The following is an 18576-nucleotide window of genomic DNA, read 5'->3' as shown; positions in this document are numbered from 1 at the left end:
AGAAACAGCGTTTTTTGGGTTTAAAGGCTGTTTGTAGGGAGAAACAGCGTTTTTTGGGTTTAAAGGCTGTTTGGAGGGAGAAACGCCGTTTTCGGTGTCTAAAGGCTGTTTGGAGCTACAAACGCCGTTTTCGGTGTCTAAAGGCTGTTCGGAGGTAGAAACAGCGTTTTTGGGGTTTAAAGGCTGTTTGGAGGGAGAAACGCCGTTTTCGGTGTCTAAAGGCTGTTCGGAGGTAGAAACAGCGTTTTTGGGGTTTAAAAGCTGTTTGGAGGGAGAAACGACGTTTTCGGTGTCTAAAGGCTGTTTGGAGCTACAAACGCCGTTTTCGGTGTCTAAAGGCTGTTCGGAGGTAGAAACAGCGTTTTTTGGGTTTAAAGGCTGTTTGGAGGGAGAAACGACGTTTTCGGTGACTAAAAGCTGTTTGGAGCTACAAACGCCGTTTTCGGTGTCTAAAGGCTGTTCGGAGGTAGAAACAGCGTTTTTTGGGTTTAAAGGCTGTTTGGAGGGAGAAACAGCGTTTTTTGGGTTTAAAGGCTGTTTGGAGGGAGAAACGCCGTTTTCGGTGTCTAAAGGCTGTTCGGAGGTAGAAACAGCGTTTTTGGGGTTTCAAGGCTGTTTGGAGGGAGAAACAACGTTTTCGGTGTCTAAAGGCTGTTTGGAGCTACAAACGCCGTTTTCGGTGTCTAAAGGCTGTTCGGAGGTAGAAACAGCGTTTTTTGGGTTTAAAGGCTGTTTGGAGGGAGAAATGACATTTTCGGTGTCTAAAGGCTTTTTGGAGCTACAAACACCGTTTTCGGTGTCTAAAGGCTGTTCGGAGGTAGAAACAGCGTTTTTGGGGTTTAAAGGCTGTTTGGAGGGAGAAACGACGTTTTCGGTGTCTAAAGGCTGTTCGGAGGTAGAAACAGCGTTTTTTGTGTTTAAAGGCTGTTTGGAGCTACAAACGCCGTTTTCGGTGTCTAAAGGCTGTTCGGAGGTAGAAACAGCGTTTTTTGGGTTTAAAGGCTGTTTGGAGGGAGAAACAGCGTTTTTTGGGTTTAAAGGCTGTTTGGAGGGAGAAACGACGTTTTCGGTGTCTAAAGGCTGTTCGGAGGTAGAAACAGCGTTTTTGGGGTTTAAAGGCTGTTTGGAGGGAGAAACGACGTTTTCGGTGACTAAAAGCTGTTTGGAGCTACAAACGCCGTTTTCGGTGTCTAAAGGCTGTTCGGAGGTAGAAACAGCGTTTTTTGGGTTTAAAGGCTGTTTGTAGGGAGAAACGGCGTTTTTTGGGTTTAAAGGCTGTTTGGAGGGAGAAACGCCGTTTTCGGTGTCTAAAGGCTGTTTGGAGCTACAAACGCCGTTTTCGGTGTCTAAAGGCTGTTCGGAGGTAGAAACAGCGTTTTTGGGGTTTAAAGGCTGTTTGGAGGGAGAAACGACGTTTTCGGTGTCTAAAGGCTGTTCGGAGGTAGAAACAGCGTTTTTGGGGTTTAAAAGCTGTTTGGAGGGAGAAACGACGTTTTCGGTGTCTAAAGGCTGTTTGGAGCTACAAACGCCGTTTTCGGTGTCTAAAGGCTGTTCGGAGGTAGAAACAGCGTTTTTTGGGTTTAAAGGCTGTTTGGAGGGAGAAACGCCGTTTTCGGTGTCTAAAGGCTGTTCGGAGGTAGAAACAGCGTTTTTTGGGTTTAAAGGCTGTTTGGAGGGAGAAACAGCGTTTTTTGGGTTTAAAGGCTGTTTGGAGGGAGAAACAGCGTTTTTTGGGTTTAAAGGCTGTTTGGAGGGAGAAACGCCGTTTTCGGTGTCTAAAGGCTGTTCGGAGGTAGAAACAGCGTTTTTGGGGTTTAAAGGCTGTTTGGAGGGAGAAACAACGTTTTCGGTGTCTAAAGGCTGTTTGGAGCTACAAACGCCGTTTTCGGTGTCTAAAGGCTGTTCGGAGGTAGAAACAGCGTTTTTTGGGTTTAAAGGCTGTTTGGAGGGAGAAATGACATTTTCGGTGTCTAAAGGCTGTTTGGAGCTACAAACGCCGTTTTCGGTGTCTAAAGGCTGTTCGGAGGTAGAAACAGCGTTTTTGGGGTTTAAAGGCTGTTTGGAGGGAGAAACGACGTTTTCGGTGTCTAAAGGCTGTTCGGAGGTAGAAACAGCGTTTTTGGGGTTTAAAGGCTGTTTGGAGGGAGAAACGACGTTTTCGGTGTCTAAAGGCTGTTCGGAGGTAGAAACAGCGTTTTTTGTGTTTAAAGGCTGTTTGGAGCTACAAACGCCGTTTTCGGTGTCTAAAGGCTGTTCGGAGGTAGAAACAGCGTTTTTTGGGTTTAAAGGCTGTTTGGAGGGAGAAACAGCGTTTTTTGGGTTTAAAAGCTGTTTGGAGGGAGAAACGCCGTTTTCGGTGTCTAAAGGCTGTTCGGAGGTAGAAACAGCGTTTTTGGGGTTTAAAGGCTGTTTGGAGGGAGAAACGACGTTTTCGGTGACTAAAAGCTGTTTGGAGCTACAAACGCCGTTTTCGGTGTCTAAAGGCTGTTCGGAGGTAGAAACAGCGTTTTTTGGGTTTAAAGGCTGTTTGGAGGGAGAAACAGCGTTTTTTGGGTTTAAAGGCTGTTTGGAGGGAGAAACGCCGTTTTCGGTGTCTAAAGGCTGTTTGGAGCTACAAACGCCGTTTTCGGTGTCTAAAGGCTGTTCGGAGGTAGAAACAGCGTTTTTGGGGTTTAAAGGCTGTTTGGAGGGAGAAACGACGTTTTCGGTGTCTAAAGGCTGTTCGGAGGTAGAAACAGCGTTTTTGGGGTTTAAAAGCTGTTTGGAGGGAGAAACGACGTTTTCGGTGTCTAAAGGCTGTTTGGAGCTACAAACGCCGTTTTCGGTGTCTAAAGGCTGTTCGGAGGTAGAAACAGCGTTTTTTGGGTTTAAAGGCTGTTTGGAGGGAGAAACGCCGTTTTCGGTGTCTAAAGGCTGTTCGGAGGTAGAAACAGCGTTTTTTGGGTTTAAAGGCTGTTTGGAGGGAGAAACAGCGTTTTTTGGGTTTAAAGGCTGTTTGGAGGGAGAAACAGCGTTTTTTGGGTTTAAAGGCTGTTTGGAGGGAGAAACGCCGTTTTCGGTGTCTAAAGGCTGTTCGGAGGTAGAAACAGCGTTTTTGGGGTTTAAAGGCTGTTTGGAGGGAGAAACAACGTTTTCGGTGTCTAAAGGCTGTTTGGAGCTACAAACGCCGTTTTCGGTGTCTAAAGGCTGTTCGGAGGTAGAAACAGCGTTTTTTGGGTTTAAAGGCTGTTTGGAGGGAGAAACAGCGTTTTTTGGGTTTAAAGGCTGTTTGGAGGGAGAAACGCCGTTTTCGGTGTCTAAAGGCTGTTCGGAGGTAGAAACAGCGTTTTTGGGGTTTAAAGGCTGTTTGGAGGGAGAAACGACGTTTTCGGTGACTAAAAGCTGTTTGGAGCTACAAACGCCGTTTTCGGTGTCTAAAGGCTGTTCGGAGGTAGAAACAGCGTTTTTTGGGTTTAAAGGCTGTTTGGAGGGAGAAACAGCGTTTTTTGGGTTTAAAGGCTGTTTGGAGGGAGAAACGCCGTTTTCGGTGTCTAAAGGCTGTTCGGAGGTAGAAACAGCGTTTTTGGGGTTTAAAGGCTGTTTGGAGGGAGAAACGACGTTTTTGGTGTCTAAAGGCTGTTTGGAGCTACAAACGCCTCCTCCAACCCTAACCCTAACCCATCCTCCAAACAGCCTTTAAACCCCAAAAACGCTGTTTCTTCCTCCGAACAGCCTTTAGACACCGAAAACGGCGTTTGTAGCTCCAAACAGCCTTTAGACACCGAAAACGTCGTTTCTCCCTCCAAACAGCCTTTAAACCTCAAAAACGCTGTTTGTACGTCCGAACAGCCTTTAGACACCGAAAACGGCGTTTGTAGCTCCAAACAGCCTTTAAACCCCAAAAACGCTGTTTCTACCTCCAAACAGCCTTTAGACACGGACAACGGCGTTTCTAAGCTTTAATTTGATGTGCAACATGTTTGATTTGAAGCAGGTTTACCAGAAATACAGGAGGATAAGTTAGAATATAAAACCAGTTGGCTGCAGGCCTTTTAAAAACAGCTGAATATAACCATAATTCATCAGTGTGCTGCTAGCCACCAGAAGGTTTAAAATGAACAATGTTGGACTCTATGAAAAGGTCTGAATCTGAGCTTTAAATTGAGGTGTCACTTCAGTAAATCAGATCATGCTAGCCTGAAAGACCAGGCTAAATATACAGAACAGATTTGACCTCTGACCCAGCTCTGAAAGCTGTTTGGTATTGACCACACTAAATGTCTGATTTTAAGCAGCCAGGTTGTGATATGATGGAAAGCCAACAATTGATGGAAAGAAGAGAACCTAAGCTTTAATTTGATGTGCAACATGTTTGATTTGAAGTAGGTTTACCAGAAATACAGGAGGATAAGTTAGAATATAAAACCAGTTGGCTGCAGGCCTTTTAAAGACAGTTGAATATAACCATAATTCATCAGTGTGCTGCTAGCCACCAGAAGGTTTAAAATGAACAATGTTGGACTCTATGAAAAGGTCTGAATCTGAGCTTTAAATTGAGGTGTCACTTCAGTAAATCAGATCATGCTAGCCTGAAAGACCAGGCTAAATATACAGAACAGATTTGACCTCTGACCCAGCTCTGAAAGCTGTGTGGTATTGACCACACTAAATATCTGATTTTAAGCAGCCAGGTTGTGATAGGATGGAAAGCCAACAATTGATGGAAAGAAGAGAACCTAAGCTTTAATTTGATGTGCAACATGTTTGATTTGAAGCAGGTTTACCAGAAATACAGGAGGATAAGTTAGAATATAAAACCAGTTGGCTGCAGGCCTTTTAAAAACAGCTGAATATAACCATAATTCATCAGTGTGCTGCTAGCCACCAGAAGGTTTGAAATGAACAATGTTGGACTCTATGAAAAGGTCTGAATCTGAGCTTTAAATTGAGGTGTCACTTCAGTAAATCAGATCATGCTAGCCTGAAAGACCAGGCTAAATATACAGAACAGATTTGACCTCTGACCCAGCTCTGAAAGCTGTTTGGTATTGACCACACTAAATGTCTGATTTTAAGCAGCCAGGTTGTGATAGGATGGAAAGCCAACAATTGATGGAAAGAAGAGAACCTAAGCTTTAATTTGATGTGCAACATGTTTGATTTGAAGCAGGTTTACCAGAAATACAGGAGGATAAGTTAGAATATAAAACCAGTTGGCTGCAGGCCTTTTAAAGACAGTTGAATATAACCATAATTCATCAGTGTGCTGCTAGCCACCAGAAGGTTTAAAATGAACAATGTTGGACTCTATGAAAAGGTCTGAATCTGAGCTTTAAATTGAGGTGTCACTTCAGTAAATCAGATCATGCTAGCCTGAAAGACCAGGCTAAATATACAGAACAGATTTGACCTCTGACCCAGCTCTGAAAGCTGTCTGGTATTGACCACACTAAATGTCTGATTTTAAGCAGCCAGGTTGTGATAGGATGGAAAGCCAACAATTGATGGAAAGAAGAGAACCTCAGCTTTAATTTGATGTGCAACATGTTTGATTTGAAGCAGGTTTACCAGAAATACAGGAGGATAAGTTAGAATATAAAACCAGTTGGCTGCAGGCCTTTTAAAGACAGTTGAATATAACCATAATTCATCAGTGTGCTGCTAGCCACCAGAAGGTTTAAAATGAACAATGTTGGACTCTATGAAAAGGTCTGAATCTGAGCTTTAAATTGAGGTGTCACTTCAGTAAATCAGATCATGCTAGCCTGAAAGACCAGGCTAAATATACAGAACAGATTTGACCTCTGACCCAGCTCTGAAAGCTGTGTGGTATTGACCACACTAAATGTCTGATTTTAAGCAGCCAGGTTGTGATAGGATGGAAAGCCAACAATTGATGGAAAGAAGAGAACCTAAGCTTTAATTTGATGTGCAACATGTTTGATTTGAAGCAGGTTTACCAGAAATACAGGAGGATAAGTTAGAATATAAATGCTATAGAATATAAAGGCTGCAGGCCTTTTAAAGACAGTTGAATATAACCATAATTCATCAGTGTGCTGCTAGCCACCAGAATGTTTAAAATGAACAATGTTGGACTCTATGAAAAGGTCTGAATCTGAGCTTTAAATTGAGGTGTCACTTCAGTAAATCAGATCATGCTAGCCTGAAAGACCAGGCTAAATATACAGAACAGATTTGACCTCTGACCCAGCTCTGAAAGCTGTGTGGTATTGACCACACTAAATGTCTGATTTTAAGCAGCCAGGTTGTGATAGGATGGAAAGCCAACAATTGATGGAAAGAAGAGAACCTAAGCTTTAATTTGATGTGCAACATGTTTGATTTGAAGCAGGTTTACCAGAAATACAGGAGGATAAGTTAGAATTTAAATTCTATAGAATATAAAGGCTGCAGGCCTTTTAAAGACAGTTGAATATAACCATAATTCATCAGTGTGCTGCTAGCCACCAGAAGGTTTAAAATGAACAATGTTGGACTCTATGAAAAGGTCTGAATCTGAGCTTTAAATTGAGGTGTCACTTCAGTAAATCAGATCATGCTAGCCTGAAAGACCAGGCTAAATATACAGAACAGATTTGACCTCTGACCCAGCTCTGAAAGCTGTGTGGTATTGACCACACTAAATGTCTGATTTTAAGCAGCCAGGTTGTGATAGGATGGAAAGCCAACAATTGATGGAAAGAAGAGAACCTAAGCTTTAATTTGATGTGCAACATGTTTGATTTGAAGCAGGTTTACCAGAAATACAGGAGGATAAGTTAGAATATAAAACCAGTTGGCTGCAGGCCTTTTAAAGACAGTTGAATATAACCATAATTCATCAGTGTGCTGCTAGCCACCAGAAGGTTTAAAATGAACAATGTTGGACTCTATGAAAAGGTCTGAATCTGAGCTTTAAATTGAGGTGTCACTTCAGTAAATCAGATCATGCTAGCCTGAAAGACCAGGCTAAATATACAGAACAGATTTGACCTCTGACCCAGCTCTGAAAGCTGTGTGGTATTGACCACACTAAATGTCTGATTTTAAGCAGCCAGGTTGTGATAGGATGGAAAGCCAACAATTGATGGAAAGAAGAGAACCTAAGCTTTATTTTGATGTGCAACATGTTTGATTTGAAGCAGGTTTACCTGAAATACAGGAGGATAAGTTAGAATATAAATGCTATAGAATATAAAGGCTGCAGGCCTTTTAAAGACAGTTGCATATAACCATAATTCATCAGTGTGCTGCTAGCCACCAGATGTTTTAAAATGAACAATGTTGGACTCTATGAAAAGGTCTGAATCTGAGCTTTAAATTGAGGTGTCACTTCAGTAAATCAGATCATGCTAGCCTGAAAGACCAGGCTAAATATACAGAACAGATTTGACCTCTGACCCAGCTCTGAAAGCTGTGTGGTATTGACCACACTAAATGTCTGATTTTAAGCAGCCAGGTTGTGATAGGATGGAAAGCCAACAATTGATGGAAAGAAGAGAACCTAAGCTTTAATTTGATGTGCAACATGTTTGATTTGAAGCAGGTTTACCAGAAATACAGGAGGATAAGTTAGAATATAAAACCAGTTGGCTGCAGGCCTTTTAAAAACAGCTGAATATAACCATAATTCATCAGTGTGCTGCTAGCCACCAGAAGGTTTAAAATGAACAATGTTGGACTCTATGAAAAGGTCTGAATCTGAGCTTTAAATTGAGGTGTCACTTCAGTAAATCAGATCATGCTAGCCTGAAAGACCAGGCTAAATATACAGAACAGATTTGACCTCTGACCCAGCTCTGAAAGCTGTGTGGTATTGACCACACTAAATGTCTGATTTTAAGCAGCCAGGTTGTGATAGGATGGAAAGCCAACAATTGATGGAAAGAAGAGAACCTAAGCTTTAATTTGATGTGCAACATGTTTGATTTGAAGTAGGTTTACCAGAAATACAGGAGGATAAGTTAGAATATAAAACCAGTTGGCTGCAGGCCTTTTAAAGACAGTTGAATATAACCATAATTCATCAGTGTGCTGCTAGCCACCAGAAGGTTTAAAATGAACAATGTTGGACTCTATGAAAAGGTCTGAATCTGAGCTTTAAATTGAGGTGTCACTTCAGTAAATCAGATCATGCTAGCCTGAAAGACCAGGCTAAATATACAGAACAGATTTGACCTCTGACCCAGCTCTGAAAGCTGTCTGGTATTGACCACACTAAATGTCTGATTTTAAGCAGCCAGGTTGTGATAGGATGGAAAGCCAACAATTGATGGAAAGAAGAGAACCTCAGCTTTAATTTGATGTGCAACATGTTTGATTTGAAGCAGGTTTACCAGAAATACAGGAGGATAAGTTAGAATATAAAACCAGTTGGCTGCAGGCCTTTTAAAGACAGTTGAATATAACCATAATTCATCAGTGTGCTGCTAGCCACCAGAAGGTTTAAAATGAACAATGTTGGACTCTATGAAAAGGTCTGAATCTGAGCTTTAAATTGAGGTGTCACTTCAGTAAATCAGATCATGCTAGCCTGAAAGACCAGGCTAAATATACAGAACAGATTTGACCTCTGACCCAGCTCTGAAAGCTGTGTGGTATTGACCACACTAAATGTCTGATTTTAAGCAGCCAGGTTGTGATAGGATGGAAAGCCAACAATTGATGGAAAGAAGAGAACCTAAGCTTTAATTTGATGTGCAACATGTTTGATTTGAAGCAGGTTTACCAGAAATACAGGAGGATAAGTTAGAATATAAATGCTATAGAATATAAAGGCTGCAGGCCTTTTAAAGACAGTTGAATATAACCATAATTCATCAGTGTGCTGCTAGCCACCAGAATGTTTAAAATGAACAATGTTGGACTCTATGAAAAGGTCTGAATCTGAGCTTTAAATTGAGGTGTCACTTCAGTAAATCAGATCATGCTAGCCTGAAAGACCAGGCTAAATATACAGAACAGATTTGACCTCTGACCCAGCTCTGAAAGCTGTGTGGTATTGACCACACTAAATGTCTGATTTTAAGCAGCCAGGTTGTGATAGGATGGAAAGCCAACAATTGATGGAAAGAAGAGAACCTAAGCTTTAATTTGATGTGCAACATGTTTGATTTGAAGCAGGTTTACCAGAAATACAGGAGGATAAGTTAGAATTTAAATTCTATAGAATATAAAGGCTGCAGGCCTTTTAAAGACAGTTGAATATAACCATAATTCATCAGTGTGCTGCTAGCCACCAGAAGGTTTAAAATGAACAATGTTGGACTCTATGAAAAGGTCTGAATCTGAGCTTTAAATTGAGGTGTCACTTCAGTAAATCAGATCATGCTAGCCTGAAAGACCAGGCTAAATATACAGAACAGATTTGACCTCTGACCCAGCTCTGAAAGCTGTGTGGTATTGACCACACTAAATGTCTGATTTTAAGCAGCCAGGTTGTGATAGGATGGAAAGCCAACAATTGATGGAAAGAAGAGAACCTAAGCTTTAATTTGATGTGCAACATGTTTGATTTGAAGCAGGTTTACCAGAAATACAGGAGGATAAGTTAGAATATAAAACCAGTTGGCTGCAGGCCTTTTAAAGACAGTTGAATATAACCATAATTCATCAGTGTGCTGCTAGCCACCAGAAGGTTTAAAATGAACAATGTTGGACTCTATGAAAAGGTCTGAATCTGAGCTTTAAATTGAGGTGTCACTTCAGTAAATCAGATCATGCTAGCCTGAAAGACCAGGCTAAATATACAGAACAGATTTGACCTCTGACCCAGCTCTGAAAGCTGTGTGGTATTGACCACACTAAATGTCTGATTTTAAGCAGCCAGGTTGTGATAGGATGGAAAGCCAACAATTGATGGAAAGAAGAGAACCTAAGCTTTATTTTGATGTGCAACATGTTTGATTTGAAGCAGGTTTACCTGAAATACAGGAGGATAAGTTAGAATATAAATGCTATAGAATATAAAGGCTGCAGGCCTTTTAAAGACAGTTGCATATAACCATAATTCATCAGTGTGCTGCTAGCCACCAGATGTTTTAAAATGAACAATGTTGGACTCTATGAAAAGGTCTGAATCTGAGCTTTAAATTGAGGTGTCACTTCAGTAAATCAGATCATGCTAGCCTGAAAGACCAGGCTAAATATACAGAACAGATTTGACCTCTGACCCAGCTCTGAAAGCTGTGTGGTATTGACCACACTAAATGTCTGATTTTAAGCAGCCAGGTTGTGATAGGATGGAAAGCCAACAATTGATGGAAAGAAGAGAACCTAAGCTTTAATTTGATGTGCAACATGTTTGATTTGAAGCAGGTTTACCAGAAATACAGGAGGATAAGTTAGAATATAAAACCAGTTGGCTGCAGGCCTTTTAAAAACAGCTGAATATAACCATAATTCATCAGTGTGCTGCTAGCCACCAGAAGGTTTAAAATGAACAATGTTGGACTCTATGAAAAGGTCTGAATCTGAGCTTTAAATTGAGGTGTCACTTCAGTAAATCAGATCATGCTAGCCTGAAAGACCAGGCTAAATATACAGAACAGATTTGACCTCTGACCCAGCTCTGAAAGCTGTGTGGTATTGACCACACTAAATGTCTGATTTTAAGCAGCCAGGTTGTGATAGGATGGAAAGCCAACAATTGATGGAAAGAAGAGAACCTAAGCTTTAATTTGATGTGCAACATGTTTGATTTGAAGTAGGTTTACCAGAAATACAGGAGGATAAGTTAGAATATAAAACCAGTTGGCTGCAGGCCTTTTAAAGACAGTTGAATATAACCATAATTCATCAGTGTGCTGCTAGCCACCAGAAGGTTTAAAATGAACAATGTTGGACTCTATGAAAAGGTCTGAATCTGAGCTTTAAATTGAGGTGTCACTTCAGTAAATCAGATCATGCTAGCCTGAAAGACCAGGCTAAATATACAGAACAGATTTGACCTCTGACCCAGCTCTGAAAGCTGTGTGGTATTGACCACACTAAATGTCTGATTTTAAGCAGCCAGGTTGTGATAGGATGGAAAGCCAACAATTGATGGAAAGAAGAGAACCTAAGCTTTAATTTGATGTGCAACATGTTTGATTTGAAGCAGGTTTACCAGAAATACAGGAGGATAAGTTAGAATATAAATGCTATAGAATATAAAGGCTGCAGGCCTTTTAAAGACAGTTGAATATAACCATAATTCATCAGTGTGCTGCTAGCCACCAGAAGGTTTAAAATGAACAATGTTGGACTCTATGAAAAGGTCTGAATCTGAGCTTTAAATTGAGGTGTCACTCCAGTAAATCAGATCATGCTAGCCTGAAAGACCAGGCTAAATATACAGAACAGATTTGACCTCTGACCCAGCTCTGAAAGCTGTCTGGTATTGACCACACTAAATGTCTGATTTTAAGCAGGCAGGTTGTGCTATGATGGAAAGCCAACAATTGTTGGAAAGAAGAGAACCTAAGCTTTAATTTGATGTGCAACATGTTTGATTTGAAGCAGGTTTACCAGAAATACAGGAGGATAAGTTAGAATATAAAACCGATTGGCTGAGCTGACTACAGTCTAGTGTTACATGACTTCTGATTGGCTGACCTGACTACATTTGAGTGTTACATGACTTCTGATTGGCTGAGCTGACTACAGGCTAGTGTTACACGGCTGCTGATTGGTTGAACTCACTACAGGCTTGTTTTATATGACTGCTGATTGGCTGCGCTGACTAAAGGCTAGTGTTACACGACTGCTGATTGGCTGAGCTGACTACAGGCTAGTGTTACATGACCTCTGACTGGCTGAGCTGACTGCAGGTTTGTGTTACATGGCTGCTAATTGGGTGAACTGACTACATGCTAGTGTTACATGACTTCTGATTGGCTGAGCTGGCTACAGTCTCGTGTTACATGGCTGCTGACTGGTTGAGCTGACTACAGTCTATTGTTACATGTCTTCTGATTGGCTGAGCTGATTACATTTGACTGTTACATGGCTGCTGATTGGCTGAGATCACTATAGTGTAGTTTTACATGACTGCTGATTGGCTGAGCTGACTACATTTGAGTGTTACATGGCTGCTGATTGGCTGAGCTGACTATAGTGTAGTTTTACATGACTGCTTATTGGCTGAGCTGACTACAGGCAGGTGTTACATGACTTGTGATTGGCTGAGCTGACGACAGGCTAGCATTACTTTTCTTCTGATTGGCTGAGCTGACTACAGGCTAGTGTTACTTTTATTCTGATTGGCTGAGCTGACTACATTTGACTGTTACATAGCTGATGATTGCCTGAGATGACTACAGGCTAGTGTTACATGACTTCTGATTGGCTGAGCTGGCTACAGTCTAGTGTCACATGGCTGCTGACTGGGTAAGCTGACTACAGTCTAGTGTTACATGGCTGCTGATTGGCTGAGCTGACTACATTTGACTGTTACATGGCTGCTGATTGGCTGAGATTACTATAGTGTAGTTTTACATGACTGCTAATTGGCTGAGCTGACTACATTTGAGTGTTACATGGCTGCTGATTGGCTGAGCTGACTACAGGCTAGTGTTACATGATTTCTGATTGGCTGAGCTGACTACATTTGACTGTTACATGACTGCTAATTGGCTGAGCTGACTACAGGCAGGTGTTTCATGGCTGCTGACTGGTTGAGCTCACTACAGTCTATTGTTACATGTCTTCTGATTGGCTGAGCTGATTACATTTGACTGTTACATGGCTGCTGATTGGCTGAGATTACTATAGTGTACTTTTACATGACTGCTGATTGGCTGAGCTGACTACATTTGAGTGTTACATGGCTGCTGATTGGCTGAGCTGACTACAGTGTAGTTTTACATGACTGCTTATTGGCTGAGCTGACTACAGGCAGGTGTTACATGACTTGTGATTGGCTGAGCTGACGACAGGCTAGCATTACTTTTCTTCTGATTGGCTGAGCTGACAACAGGCTAGTGTTACTTTTATTCTGATTGGCTGAGCTGACTACATTTGACTGTTACATAGCTGATGATTGCCTGAGATGACTACAGGCTAGTGTTACATGACTTCTGATTGGCTGAGCTGGCTACAGTCTAGTGTCACATGGCTGCTGACTGGGTGAGCTGACTACAGTCTAGTGTTACATGGCTGCTGATTGGCTGAGCTGACTACATTTGACTGTTACATGGCTGCTGATTGGCTGAGATTACTATAGTGTAGTTTTACATGACTGCTAATTGGCTGAGCTCACTACATTTGAGTGTTACATGGCTGCTGATTGGCTGAGCTGACTACATTTGAGTGTTATATGGCTGCTGATTGGCTGAGCTGACTAGATTTGAGTGTTATATGGCTGCTGATTGGCTGAGCTGACTACATTTGACTGTTACATGACTGCTTATTGGCTGAGCTGACTACAGGCAGGTGTTACATGACTTCTGATTGGCTGAGCTGACTACAGGCAAGTGTTACATGGCTGCTGATTGGTTGAACTCACTACAGGCTTGTTTTATATGACTGCTGATTGGCTGCGCTGACTAAAGGCTAGTGTTACACGACTGCTGATTGGCTGAGCTAACTACAGGCTAGTGTTACATGACCTCTGACTGGCTGAGCTGGCTACAGTCTAGTGTTACATGGCTGCTGACTGGCTGAGCTGACTACAGTCTATTGTTACATGTCTTCTGATTGGCTGAGCTGACTACATTTGACTGTTACATGGCTGCTGATTGGCTGAGATTACTATAGTGTAGTTTTACATGACTGCTGATTGGCTGAGCTGACTACATTTGAGTGTTACATGGCTGCTGATTGGCTGAGCTGACTACATTTGTGCGTTACATGGCTGCTGATTGGCTGAGCTGACTACAGTGTAGTTTTACATGGCTGCTGATTGGCTGAGCTGACTAAATTTGAGTGTTACATGACTTCTGATGCCTGAGCTAACTACAGGCTAGTGTTACACGGCTGCTGATTGGCTGAGCTGACTACAGGCTAGTGTTACATGACTGCTGATTGGCTGAGCTGACTGCAGGGAAGTATTACATGGCTGCTGATTGGTTGAACTCACTACAGTCTTGTTTTATATGACTGCTGATTGGCTGAGCTGATTAAATTTGAGTGTTATATGACTGCTGATTGGCTGAGCTGACTACACGCTAGTGTTACACAGCTGCTGATTCGCTGAGCTGACTACAGGCTAGTGTTACCTGACTTCTGGACTGGCTGAGCTGACTGCAGGTTAGTGTTACATGGCTGCTTATTGGCTGAGCTGACTAGATTTGAGTGTTATATGGCTGCTGATTGGCTGAGCTGACTACAGTGTGGTTTTTCATGACTTCTGATAGGCTGAGCTGACTACATTTGAGTGTTACATGGCTGCTGATTGGCTGACCTTAATACAGTCTAGTGTTACATGACTTATGATTGGCTGAGCTGAGGACAGGCGAGTGTTACATGGCTGCTGATTGGCTGTGCTGATGATAGGCTAGTGTTACAAGATTGCTGATTGGCTGAGCTGACTACAGGCTAGTGTTACATGGCTGCTGATTGGCTGAGATCACTACATTTGAGTGTTACATGTTTGCTGATTGGCTTATCTGACTACAGGCAAGTGTTACATGACTGCTGATTGGCTGAGCTGACTACATTTGAGTGTTACATGGCTGCTGATTGGCTGAGCTGACTAATTTTGAGTGATACATTACTTCTGATGCCTGAGCTAACTACAGGCTAGTGTTACACGGCTGCTGATTGGCTGAGCTGGCTACAGTCTAGTGTCACATGGCTGCTGACTGGGTGAGCTGACTACAGTCTAGTGTTACATGACTGCTGATTGGCTGAGCTGACTACATTTGAGTGTTACATGGCTGCTGATTGGCTGAGCTGACTACATTTGAGTGTTACATGGCTGCTGATTGGCAGAGCTGACTACAGGCAGGTATTACATGACTTCTGATTTACTAACCTGACTACATTTGAATGTTACATGGCTGCTGATTGGCTGGGCTGACTACAGTCTGGTGTTGCATGACTGCTGATTGGCTGAGCTGACTAAATTTCACATTCCGTCGTCGATTACCGTAATTATCATAATGCATTGCAGTAACAAAAAAACGGCTACCTAACGTACCCCAACAGAAGCAGATCAGAAAATCTAACTTCATACTAAAATATGAGCAAATATACTTATCAAACAGAGGGAATTAGAAATAAAGGCCTGTCTCTAATATAAGCCTGCTTCCAATGAAGGCCTGGAACCCTCTGCAGTTGAGGTAAATAAAGGCCCGGGCCAATATTAGAGGAAATACGGTAGTTACAGATACAATATTTTACATCCATTTTACCGTTACCATTGAGTGAATTTTATTTTTTGGCACTTGAGTTCGCTGGTGTTTATGCAGCAGCTGTCCACAGGAAGTGCCCCAAAAGTGACCTCAAACTTCAAAAGGTCACCAATGTTAAGTCAATGAAGGCCTTCTCATCAACTTTACTGAGGCCTTTTCAGCCATACAATGTCCGATTGACTTGCAACCACTTTTGCCTGAAAGCTGGCATCCCACCGAACGTGTGAGTGCAATGATGTCCTTCTAGGACCACAGGAAGTGCCCCAAAAGTTACCCCAAAGTTCAAAAGGTCACCAATGTATGAGGAACAACTTTTCTGAGGCCTTTTCAGCCATGCAAGGCCCAATTGACTTGCAACCAATTTTGCCTGATAGCTGGCATCCCACCGAAAGTGTGAGTTCAATGTTGTCATTCTAGGACCACAGGAAGTGCCCCAAAAGTGACCTCAAATTCAAAAGGTCACCAATGTTAAGTCAATGAAGGCCTTCTCATCAACTTTACTGAGGCCTTTTCAGCCATACAAGGTCCGATTGACTTGCAACCACTTTTGCCTGAAAGCTGGCCACCCACCGAACGAGTGAGTCCAATTTTGTCCTTCTAGGACCACAGGAAGTGCCCCAAAAGTGACCCCAAAGTTCAAAAGTTCACCAATGTTAAGTCAATGACGGCCTTCTCATCAACTTTACTGAGGCCTTTTCAGCCATGCAATGTCCCACTTTAATTGCAGTTTGGATGGAGAAACAGTGTTTTATCTGCCAAAATGCTGTTTTGTGGTGGAATCACTGTTTTATGTGGCAAAATGCTGTTTCAGGCTGGAAACAGCGTTTTTTGCGTTTAAAAGCAGTTTGGAGGCAGAATCACTGTTTTATGTGGCAAAATGCTGTTTCGGGCTGGAAACAGCGTTTTTTGCCTTTAAAGGTTGTTTGGATGGAGAAACAGTGTTTTATCTGCCAAAATGCTGTTTATAGGTGGAATCACTGTTTTATGTGGCAAAATGCTGTTTCTGGCTGGAAACAGCGTTTTTTGCCTTTTAAAGGCTGTTTAGAGGGAGACACAGTGTTTTATGTGGCAAAATGCTGTTTCGGGCTGGAAACAGCGTTTTTTGCCTTTAAAGGCTGTTTGGATGGAGAAACAGTGTTTTATGTGGCAAAATGCTGTTTATAGGTGGAATCACTGTTTTATGTGGCAAAATGCTGTTTCTGGCTGGAAACAGCGTTTTTTGCCTTTTAAAGGCTGTTTAGAGGGAGAAACAGTGTTTTATGTGGCAAAATGCTGTTTTGTGGTGGAATCACTGTTTTATGTGGCAAAATGCTGTTTGGAGAGAGAAACACTGTTTTATGTGGCAAAATGCTGTTTTGTGGTGGAATCACTGTTTTATGTGGCAAAATGCTGTTTCAGGCTGGAAACAGCGTTTTTTGCGTTTAAAAGCAGTTTGGAGGCAGAATCACTGTTTTATGTGGCAAAATGCTGTTTCTGGCTGGAAACAGCGTTTTTTGCCTTTAAAGGCAGTTTAGAGGGAGAAACAGTGTTTTATGTGGCAAAATGCTGTTTTGTGGTGGAATCACTGTTTTATGTGGCAAAATGCTGTTTGGAGAGAGAAACACTGTTTTATGTGGCAAAATGCTGTTTTGTGGTGGAATCACTGTTTTATGTGGCAAAATGCTGTTTCAGGCTGGAAACAGCGTTTTTTGCGTTTAAAAGCAGTTTGGAGGCAGAATCACTGTTTTATGTGGCAAAATGCTGTTTCTGGCTGGAAACAGCGTTTTTTGCCTTTAAAGGCTGTTTAGAGGGAGAAACAGTGTTTTATGTGGCAAAATGCTGTTTTGTGGTGGAATCACTGTTTTATGTGGCAAAATGCTGTTTGGAGAGAGAAACACTGTTTTATGTGGCAAAATGCTGTTTTGTGGTGGAATCACTGTTTTATGTGGCAAAATGCTGTTTCAGGCTGGAAACAGCGTTTTTTGCGTTTAAAAGCAGTTTGGAGGCAGAATCACTGTTTTATGTGGCAAAATGCTGTTTCTGGCTGGAAACAGCGTTTTTTGCCTTTAAAGGCTGTTTAGAGGGAGAAACAGGGTTTTATGTGGCAAAATGCTGTTTATAGGTGGAATCACTGTTTTATGTGGCAAAATGCTGTTTGGAGAGAGAAACACTGTTTTATGTGGCAAAATGCTGTTTTGTGGTGGAATCACTGTTTTATGTGGCAAAATGCTGTTTCAGGCTGGAAACAGCGTTTTTTGCGTTTTAAAGCAGTTTGGAAGCAGAATCACTGTTTTATGTGGCAAAATGCTGTTTCGGGCTGGAAACAGCGTTTTTTGCCTTTAAAGGCTGGTTGGATGGAGAAACAGTGTTTTATGTGCCAAAATGCTGTTTATAGGTGGAATCACTGTTTTATGTGGCAAAATGCTGTTTCTGGCTGGAAACAGCGTTTTTTGCCTTTAAAGGCTGTTTAGAGGGAGAAACAGTGTTTTATGTGGCAAAATGCTGTTTTGTGGTGGAATCACTGTTTTATGTGGCAAAAAGCTGTTTGGAGAGAGAAACACTGTTTTATGTGGCAAAATGCTGTTTTGTGGTGGAATCACTGTTTTATGTGGCAAAATGCTGTTTCAGGCTGGAAACAGCGTTTTTTGCGTTTAAAAGCAGTTTGGAGGCAGAATCATTGTTTTATGTGGCAAAATGCTGTTTCGGGCTGGAAACAGCGTTTTTTGCCTTTAAATGCTGTTTGGATGGAGAAACAGTGTTTTATGTGCCAAAATGCTGTTTATAGGTGGAATCACTGTTTTATGTGGCAAAATGCTGTTTCTGGCTGGAAACAGCGTTTTTTGCCTTTAAAGGCAGTTTAGAGGGAGAAACAGTGTTTTATGTGGCAAAATGCTGTTTTGTGGTGGAATCACTGTTTTATGTGGCAAAATGCTGTTTGGAGAGAGAAACACTGTTTTATGTGGCAAAATGCTGTTTTGTGGTGGAATCACTGTTTTATGTGGCAAAATGCTGTTTCAGGCTGGAAACAGCGTTTTTTGCGTTTAAAAGCAGTTTGGAGGCAGAATCACTGTTTTATGTGGCAAAATGCTGTTTCTGGCTGGAAACAGCGTTTTTTGCCTTTAAAGGCTGTTTAGAGGGAGAAACAGTGTTTTATGTGGCAAAATGCTGTTTTGTGGTGGAATCACTGTTTTATGTGGCAAAATGCTGTTTGGAGAGAGAAACACTGTTTTATGTGGCAAAATGCTGTTTTGTGGTGGAATCACTGTTTTATGTGGCAAAA

Source organism: Centroberyx gerrardi, chromosome 5, assembly GCF_048128805.1.
Source record: "Centroberyx gerrardi isolate f3 chromosome 5, fCenGer3.hap1.cur.20231027, whole genome shotgun sequence".
NCBI lineage: Eukaryota > Metazoa > Chordata > Actinopteri > Beryciformes > Berycidae > Centroberyx > Centroberyx gerrardi.
This window is presented reverse-complemented; position numbering follows the sequence as displayed.